General features: G+C 45.6%; 1 protein-coding gene across 4 annotated transcripts in view; it reads right to left on the reverse strand.

Moving 5' to 3' along the window:
• LOC121324977 (tectonin beta-propeller repeat-containing protein 2-like) overlaps nucleotides 1–715 on the reverse strand; it is a 28,521-nt gene extending 27,806 nt beyond the window's left edge. For all 4 annotated transcript variants that reach the window (XR_005951290.1, XM_041267238.1, XM_041267236.1 and 1 more), the window contains exon 1: nucleotides 501–715. The gene's annotated coding sequence lies outside the window, so the exon portion shown is untranslated. The remainder of the gene's footprint in view (nucleotides 1–500) is intronic.
• Nucleotides 716–9,971: the final 9,256 nt, after the last annotated feature.

The following is a 9,971-nucleotide window of genomic DNA, read 5'->3' on the forward strand; positions in this document are numbered from 1 at the left end:
CCTCCCTAGATTCTAGGTCAGGTTCACAACAAACAGCAATAACGTTTTCATTCCTTAACCCACATTTTTAATTTTTTTTTAATATTCACTGCTGCTGTTGTGGATTTGTGTTTACTGTGGACGGATATTTTTAGTTTTCTGTAGCAGATTTATAAAACATTGACATGACTACAGCAATTCATTAATAATAAAACCCCTAACCCCGCTCCCTGCCTGCGTACCTTCTTGCGATGTGCCTATTATTAATGTTCATCTGATTTCAGTCTCAGATGATATTAAAGAAAGCACACAAGCCAATGTGACCTGTATGAGATCACATCAAAGACTAGAACAACAACTAGGCCTTGCTTGCTTGTTTTGGTGCAGGATTACATTCATACCGTTAATCGATGTGACATTTTAAACGTACCTCAAGATGATAATTTACTTACTCTACAGAAGCGGTATATTATTATGAATAACACAAACAACACGAAATAACATGCAACAGTGGTACTTACATTCAGAAGCGCCGTGAACACACTGCTATAAAATCTCCTTTATTTTCCTCTGTGGAGTCTGTGGCTAGCAGTTCCCTTTATCTGAGCAAAATATATCTACTTTGCCCATTTCTAATTGTTTTATGTATTTACTTTTTCACAGAAACAGCGGTTTCGCTTTTCTCTGCACACAAACACACACACAGCAGCATTTGACACCAGGAAATGACGCAATGCACGCCTCCTCCTCCTCCTCCTCCTCAGCACTTCACCAAGGTGGCGGCGTGCGGCACTGCTGTGCAGAGTCGTGGTGGTGAATGCGGCACGGTAGTCTCGAGTTGAGTGTTGTTTAATGCTGTGGTTGAAGTGGAAGGTAGGTGAACTGTTAGTAGAAACACTGCCGTATAAACAAAAACGACACACATTTGCATGCACAGGGAATCGATCATTGTAAATGGATTGATTATTGAATGACCAATGCGTTCAACAGAGCAATCAGTCATGCTGAACATACGCGCTTATATCCGATGAAACCTTATTTGTGTCTCACTGTTTCACAGCGAAGAGTCCAGGAGTCGCTGGCTCTGCTAGAAAGCTTGTTTTGAATAGCAGTGCAAGAAAGATCAAAGACAATGCAGCAGACTGGCACAACTTCATTCTGAAATGGGACAAGTTAAACGATGCCGGCTTCACGACCGCAAACAACATTGTTAACATTAAGATCAGCAAAGAGTAAGTGTGCTGTGTTTATTTATTTATATATTGTGTAAATGAAATACACTTCTAGAGAACACATATTGATGTTATGCCAGTTTGATCAAAAGGTATTTTATGGTAGTTAGGAAACGTGTTTTTAATCAGAGATTTAAAGTGTGTTTTACTAAATCAGATGCACTAAGGAGTTGTTTTACAGTGCAGTTCTGCTAGTGTGTTTTAGATTGTAGCTTTGCTATAGTGTGTTTTAGATTGTTGCTCTGCTAGTGTGTGTTTTGTGATTTTGTGTTATAGATTTTGCATTTACTCAACTCAATTCATTGAAGACAGTCTTTTGTTAAACAGAGCACTGAAATTCTTATTAATATCCAGTAATTCAGGACAGAAAACTATGCCAACTTGCAAGTGGATTGTGACGGTTTGTCAGTAACCCAGAACCCTGTCACTGTGTCTGAACCACACAAACAGCTGGAGGAATGTTGCACTGAGCTGCTTGACATTTTGGACAAGATGGTCATTATATTTAAAAAAAAAAAAAAAAAAACATTTGTTAACTTTCAGGAGAAAAAAAACCCTTCCTATAGACCCAGAATAGAAAAAAAAAGCTGAATTAAAAATGTGAAGATTTGATGGATGCTTTTGTTTTGTCAGACTCGCCTGGTTTCAGAAATGGCGAAGCTTTCTTCCACTGTCAAAGGAATATGCGTGCTTGAGTCCTTCCAGCACAGAGAGGCAGGCAGGGACCGGCCCCTCTTCCATACGTAGCCCACAAAGCAGTTTGGTGAGTCTTCATGACACAACCCATTGCACAACAGCCTTGTATTGCAGTGTGTGTTTTTGTGTGTAAATGCATTGTGCTGCTTATACAAGAGATTGTATAGGAATGCACCCCTTGAAATTGGCTGCATCAGTATGAGACGGGCCATTCCATGGTGTGCAATACAATGTGTAGCAAAAGCAAGGAGACCCTTTTGAAGTCACATTCACATAATGTAATGTCTGTGATGAGCGACTGGATCAAGGTTTTTTTTTTTTTTTTTTTTTTTTTGTTTGTTCTAACCTAAACCCACAGACAGAAAGTGTTGCTGAAGGTTCATTTCTGGTATTTTCTTTTCCAGATGAAGTTTCCTCAAAGCTGGCCGAGGTCTACCAGCAGGAGCTGCGCCTGAAGCAAGCGATCATGCAGGAAGTAGCTCACAGCTCGGAGCAGGACTTCGCCATGGTCTATCTATCTGCCCTACATGGAGGACAGCAGCAGGGCACTGCTAGAGAGCATGGTGCTGGAGACTGGACACAGACCACTGTAGCAGCCCCAGTGGGTTCATGTGAGATTCAGGACAGAAAACAAGCCCTCTTTTAAAAGGGAAAGGTTCACTAGCAGATGCAGAAACAGCAAGGAGTAGCTCTCTTACTGTATGCAGTACAGGCTTCATTATGGAACAGTACATTTGTTGCATTTTGTTTTGTTTTTATTTTTTGTAAACCGTGTTGTTGTTTTAAATGCCTGCATTTACAAGCATTAAAACACTGGACTGAATCCCCCCTTGATTTCAAATGCAATGGTGCAGTGTCATGTTCATTACCTTTACATTATTAACAGCACTTGTTATCATGGCATCAGTTTCACAACTAGACGGATAGATATAGAAGCAAAGTAAACTTTTTCTTTTTTATTTAACTGACTTAAAAATAAGACTATTTGAGAAATCTGTCCTCCTGCTTCTCTGTATTGTACAAACACAAACCCGTGTTGCAGTGTCTCTCCTGCTTCTCTGTATTGTACAAACACAAACCCGTGCTGCTGTGTCTCTCCTGCTTCTCTGTACTGTACAAACACAAACCCGTGCTGCTGTGTCTCTCCTGCTTCTCTGTATTGTACAAACACAAACCCGTGCTGCAGTGTCTCTCCTGCTTCTCTGTATTGTACAAACACAAACCCGTGCTGCTGTGTCTCTCCTGCTTCTCTGTATTGTACAAACACAAACCCGTCTGCAGTGTCTCTCCTGCTTCTCTGTATTGTACAAACACAAACCCGTGCTGCAGTGTCTCTCCTGCTTCTCTGTATTGTACAAACACAAACCCGTGCTGCAGTGTCTCTCCTGCTTCTCTGTATTGTACAAACACAAACCCGTGCTGCTGTGTCTCTCCTGCTTCTCTGTATTGTACAAACACAAACCCGTGCTGCAGTGTCTCTCCTGCTTCTCTGTATTGTACAAACACAAACCCGTGCTGCTGTGTCTCTCCTGCTTCTCTGTATTGTACAAACACAAACCCGTGCTGCAGTGTCTCTCCTGCTTCTCTGTATTGTACAAACACAAACCCGTGCTGCAGTGTCTCTCCTGCTTCTCTGTATTGTACAAACACAAACCCGTGCTGCAGTGTCTCTCCTGCTTCTCTGTATTGTACAAACACAAACCCGTGCTGCAGTGTCTCTCCTGCTTCTCTGTATTGTACAAACACAAACCCGTGCTGCAGTGTCTCTCCTGCTTCTCTGTATTGTACAAACACAAACCCGTGCTGCAGTGTCTCTCCTGCTTCTCTGTATTGTACAAACACAAACCCGTGCTGCAGTGTCTCTCCTGCTTCTCTGTATTGTACAAACACAAACCCGTGCTGCAGTGTCTCTCCTGCTTCTCTGTATTGTACAAACACAAACCCGTGCTGCAGTGTCTCTCCTGCTTCTCTGTATTGTACAAACACAAACCCGTGCTGCAGTGTCTCTCCTGCTTCTCTGTATTGTACAAACACAAACCCGTGCTGCTGTGTCTCTCCTGCTTCTCTGTATTGTACAAACACAAACCCGTGCTGCAGTGTCTCTCCTGCTTCTCTGTATTGTACAAACACAAACCCGTGCTGCAGTGTCTCTCCTGCTTCTCTGTATTGTACAAACACAAACCCGTGCTGCAGTGTCTCTCCTGCTTCTCTGTATTGTACAAACACAAACCCGTGCTGCAGTGTCTCTCCTGCTTCTCTGTATTGTACAAACACAAACCCGTGCTGCTGTGTCTCTCCTGCTTCTCTGTATTGTACAAACACAAACCCGTGCTGCAGTGTCTCTCCTGCTTCTCTGTATTGTACAAACACAAACCCGTGCTGCAGTGTCTCTCCTGCTTCTCTGTATTGTACAAACACAAACCCGTGCTGCAGTGTCTCTCCTGCTTCTCTGTATTGTACAAACACAAACCCGTGCTGCAGTGTCTCTCCTGCTTCTCTGTATTGTACAAACACAAACCCGTGCTGCAGTGTCTCTCCTGCTTCTCTGTATTGTACAAACACAAACCCGTGCTGCTGTGTCTCTCCTGCTTCTCTGTATTGTACAAACACAAACCCGTGCTGCAGTGTCTCTCCTGCTTCTCTGTATTGTACAAACACAAACCCGTGCTGCAGTGTCTCTCCTGCTTCTCTGTATTGTACAAACACAAACCCGTGCTGCAGTGTCTCTCCTGCTTCTCTGTATTGTACAAACACAAACCCGTGCTGCTGTGTCTCTCCTGCTTCTCTGTATTGTACAAACACAAACCCGTGCTGCAGTGTCTCTCCTGCTTCTCTGTATTGTACAAACACAAACCCGTGCTGCAGTGTCTCTCCTGCTTCTCTGTATTGTACAAACACAAACCCGTGCTGCAGTGTCTCTCCTGCTTCTCTGTATTGTACAAACACAAACCCGTGCTGCAGTGTCTCTCCTGCTTCTCTGTATTGTACAAACACAAACCCGTGCTGCAGTGTCTCTCCTGCTTCTCTGTATTGTACAAACACAAACCCGTGCTGCAGTGTCTCTCCTGCTTCTCTGTATTGTACAAACACAAACCCGTGCTGCAGTGTCTCTCCTGCTTCTCTGTATTGTACAAACACAAACCCGTGCTGCAGTGTCTCTCCTGCTTCTCTGTATTGTACAAACACAAACCCGTGCTGCAGTGTCTCTCCTGCTTCTCTGTATTGTACAAACACAAACCCGTGCTGCAGTGTCTCTCCTGCTTCTCTGTATTGTACAAACACAAACCCGTGCTGCAGTGTCTCTCCTGCTTCTCTGTATTGTACAAACACAAACCCGTGCTGCAGTGTCTCTCCTGCTTCTCTGTATTGTACAAACACAAACCCGTGCTGCTGTGTCTCTCCTGCTTCTCTGTATTGTACAAACACAAACCCGTGCTGCAGTGTCTCTCCTGCTTCTCTGTATTGTACAAACACAAACCCGTGCTGCTGTGTCTCTCCTGCTTCTCTGTATTGTACAAACACAAACCCGTGCTGCAGTGTCTCTCCTGCTTCTCTGTATTGTACAAACACAAACCCGTGCTGCAGTGTCTCTCCTGCTTCTCTGTATTGTACAAACACAAACCCGTGCTGCAGTGTCTCTCCTGCTTCTCTGTATTGTACAAACACAAACCCGTGCTGCAGTGTCTCTCCTGCTTCTCTGTATTGTACAAACACAAACCCGTGCTGCAGTGTCTCTCCTGCTTCTCTGTATTGTACAAACACAAACCCGTGCTGCAGTGTCTCTCCTGCTTCTCTGTATTGTACAAACACAAACCCGTGCTGCAGTGTCTCTCCTGCTTCTCTGTATTGTACAAACACAAACCCGTGCTGCAGTGTCTCTCCTGCTTCTCTGTATTGTACAAACACAAACCCGTGCTGCAGTGTCTCTCCTGCTTCTCTGTATTGTACAAACACAAACCCGTGCTGCAGTGTCTCTCCTGCTTCTCTGTATTGTACAAACACAAACCCGTGCTGCAGTGTCTCTCCTGCTTCTCTGTATTGTACAAACACAAACCCGTGCTGCAGTGTCTCTCCTGCTTCTCTGTATTGTACAAACACAAACCCGTGCTGCAGTGTCTCTCCTGCTTCTCTGTATTGTACAAACACAAACCCGTGCTGCAGTGTCTCTCCTGCTTCTCTGTATTGTACAAACACAAACCCGTGCTGCAGTGTCTCTCCTGCTTCTCTGTATTGTACAAACACAAACCCGTGCTGCAGTGTCTCTCCTGCTTCTCTGTATTGTACAAACACAAACCCGTGCTGCAGTGTCTCTCCTGCTTCTCTGTATTGTACAAACACAAACCCGTGCTGCAGTGTCTCTCCTGCTTCTCTGTATTGTACAAACACAAACCCGTGCTGCAGTGTCTCTCCTGCTTCTCTGTATTGTACAAACACAAACCCGTGCTGCAGTGTCTCTCCTGCTTCTCTGTATTGTACAAACACAAACCCGTGCTGCAGTGTCTCTCCTGCTTCTCTGTATTGTACAAACACAAACCCGTGCTGCAGTGTCTCTCCTGCTTCTCTGTATTGTACAAACACAAACCCGTGCTGCAGTGTCTCTCCTGCTTCTCTGTATTGTACAAACACAAACCCGTGCTGCAGTGTCTCTCCTGCTTCTCTGTATTGTACAAACACAAACCCGTGCTGCAGTGTCTCTCCTGCTTCTCTGTATTGTACAAACACAAACCCGTGCTGCAGTGTCTCTCCTGCTTCTCTGTATTGTACAAACACAAACCCGTGCTGCAGTGTCTCTCCTGCTTCTCTGTATTGTACAAACACAAACCCGTGCTGCAGTGTCTCTCCTGCTTCTCTGTATTGTACAAACACAAACCCGTGCTGCAGTGTCTCTCCTGCTTCTCTGTATTGTACAAACACAAACCCGTGCTGCAGTGTCTCTCCTGCTTCTCTGTATTGTACAAACACAAACCCGTGCTGCAGTGTCTCTCCTGCTTCTCTGTATTGTACAAACACAAACCCGTGCTGCAGTGTCTCTCCTGCTTCTCTGTATTGTACAAACACAAACCCGTGCTGCAGTGTCTCTCCTGCTTCTCTGTATTGTACAAACACAAACCCGTGCTGCAGTGTCTCTCCTGCTTCTCTGTATTGTACAAACACAAACCCGTGCTGCAGTGTCTCTCCTGCTTCTCTGTATTGTACAAACACAAACCCGTGCTGCAGTGTCTCTCCTGCTTCTCTGTATTGTACAAACACAAACCCGTGCTGCAGTGTCTCTCCTGCTTCTCTGTATTGTACAAACACAAACCCGTGCTGCAGTGTCTCTCCTGCTTCTCTGTATTGTACAAACACAAACCCGTGCTGCAGTGTCTCTCCTGCTTCTCTGTATTGTACAAACACAAACCCGTGCTGCAGTGTCTCTCCTGCTTCTCTGTATTGTACAAACACAAACCCGTGCTGCAGTGTCTCTCCTGCTTCTCTGTATTGTACAAACACAAACCCGTGCTGCAGTGTCTCTCCTGCTTCTCTGTATTGTACAAACACAAACCCGTGCTGCAGTGTCTCTCCTGCTTCTCTGTATTGTACAAACACAAACCCGTGCTGCAGTGTCTCTCCTGCTTCTCTGTATTGTACAAACACAAACCCGTGCTGCAGTGTCTCTCCTGCTTCTCTGTATTGTACAAACACAAACCCGTGCTGCAGTGTCTCTCCTGCTTCTCTGTATTGTACAAACACAAACCCGTGCTGCAGTGTCTCTCCTGCTTCTCTGTATTGTACAAACACAAACCCGTGCTGCAGTGTCTCTCCTGCTTCTCTGTATTGTACAAACACAAACCCGTGCTGCAGTGTCTCTCCTGCTTCTCTGTATTGTACAAACACAAACCCGTGCTGCAGTGTCTCTCCTGCTTCTCTGTATTGTACAAACACAAACCCGTGCTGCAGTGTCTCTCCTGCTTCTCTGTATTGTACAAACACAAACCCGTGCTGCAGTGTCTCTCCTGCTTCTCTGTATTGTACAAACACAAACCCGTGCTGCAGTGTCTCTCCTGCTTCTCTGTATTGTACAAACACAAACCCGTGCTGCAGTGTCTCTCCTGCTTCTCTGTATTGTACAAACACAAACCCGTGCTGCAGTGTCTCTCCTGCTTCTCTGTATTGTACAAACACAAACCCGTGCTGCTGTGTCTCTCCTGCTTCTCTGTATTGTACAAACACAAACCCGTGCTGCAGTGTCTCTCCTGCTTCTCTGTATTGTACAAACACAAACCCGTGCTGCAGTGTCTCTCCTGCTTCTCTGTATTGTACAAACACAAACCCGTGCTGCAGTGTCTCTCCTGCTTCTCTGTATTGTACAAACACAAACCCGTGCTGCAGTGTCTCTCCTGCTTCTCTGTATTGTACAAACACAAACCCGTGCTGCAGTGTCTCTCCTGCTTCTCTGTATTGTACAAACACAAACCCGTGCTGCAGTGTCTCTCCTGCTTCTCTGTATTGTACAAACACAAACCCGTGCTGTGTCTCTGCTGCAGTGTCTCTCCTGCTTCTCTGTATTGTACAAACACAAACCCGTGCTGCTGTGTCTCTCCTGCTTCTCTGTATTGTACAAACACAAACCCGTGCTGCAGTGTCTCTCCTGCTTCTCTGTATTGTACAAACACAAACCCGTGCTGCAGTGTCTCTCCTGCTTCTCTGTATTGTACAAACACAAACCCGTGCTGCAGTGTCTCTCCTGCTTCTCTGTATTGTACAAACACAAACCCGTGCTGCAGTGTCTCTCCTGCTTCTCTGTATTGTACAAACACAAACCCGTGCTGCAGTGTCTCTCCTGCTTCTCTGTATTGTACAAACACAAACCCGTGCTGCAGTGTCTCTCCTGCTTCTCTGTATTGTACAAACACAAACCCGTGCTGCAGTGTCTCTCCTGCTTCTCTGTATTGTACAAACACAAACCCGTGCTGCAGTGTCTCTCCTGCTTCTCTGTATTGTACAAACACAAACCCGTGCTGCAGTGTCTCTCCTGCTTCTCTGTATTGTACAAACACAAACCCGTGCTGCAGTGTCTCTCCTGCTTCTCTGTATTGTACAAACACAAACCCGTGCTGCAGTGTCTCTCCTGCTTCTCTGTATTGTACAAACACAAACCCGTGCTGCAGTGTCTCTCCTGCTTCTCTGTATTGTACAAACACAAACCCGTGCTGCAGTGTCTCTCCTGCTTCTCTGTATTGTACAAACACAAACCCGTGCTGCAGTGTCTCTCCTGCTTCTCTGTATTGTACAAACACAAACCCGTGCTGCAGTGTCTCTCCTGCTTCTCTGTATTGTACAAACACAAACCCGTGCTGCAGTGTCTCTCCTGCTTCTCTGTATTGTACAAACACAAACCCGTGCTGCAGTGTCTCTCCTGCTTCTCTGTATTGTACAAACACAAACCCGTGCTGCTGTGTCTCTCCTGCTTCTCTGTATTGTACAAACACAAACCCGTGCTGCAGTGTCTCTCCTGCTTCTCTGTATTGTACAAACACAAACCCGTGCTGCAGTGTCTCTCCTGCTTCTCTGTATTGTACAAACACAAACCCGTGCTGCAGTGTCTCTCCTGCTTCTCTGTATTGTACAAACACAAACCCGTGCTGCAGTGTCTCTCCTGCTTCTCTGTATTGTACAAACACAAACCCGTGCTGCAGTGTCTCTCCTGCTTCTCTGTATTGTACAAACACAAACCCGTGCTGCAGTGTCTCTCCTGCTTCTCTGTATTGTACAAACACAAACCCGTGCTGCAGTGTCTCTCCTGCTTCTCTGTATTGTACAAACACAAACCCGTGCTGCAGTGTCTCTCCTGCTTCTCTGTATTGTACAAACACAAACCCGTGCTGCAGTGTCTCTCCTGCTTCTCTGTATTGTACAAACACAAACCCGTGCTGCAGTGTCTCTCCTGCTTCTCTGTATTGTACAAACACAAACCCGTGCTGCAGTGTCTCTCCTGCTTCTCTGTATTGTACAAACACAAACCCGTGCTGCAGTGTCTCTCCTGCTTCTCTGTATTGTACAAACACAAACCCGTGCTGCAGTGTC

The sequence above is a fragment of the Polyodon spathula genome, chromosome 12, assembly GCF_017654505.1.
Source record: "Polyodon spathula isolate WHYD16114869_AA chromosome 12, ASM1765450v1, whole genome shotgun sequence".
Taxonomy (NCBI): Eukaryota; Metazoa; Chordata; class Actinopteri; order Acipenseriformes; family Polyodontidae; genus Polyodon; species Polyodon spathula.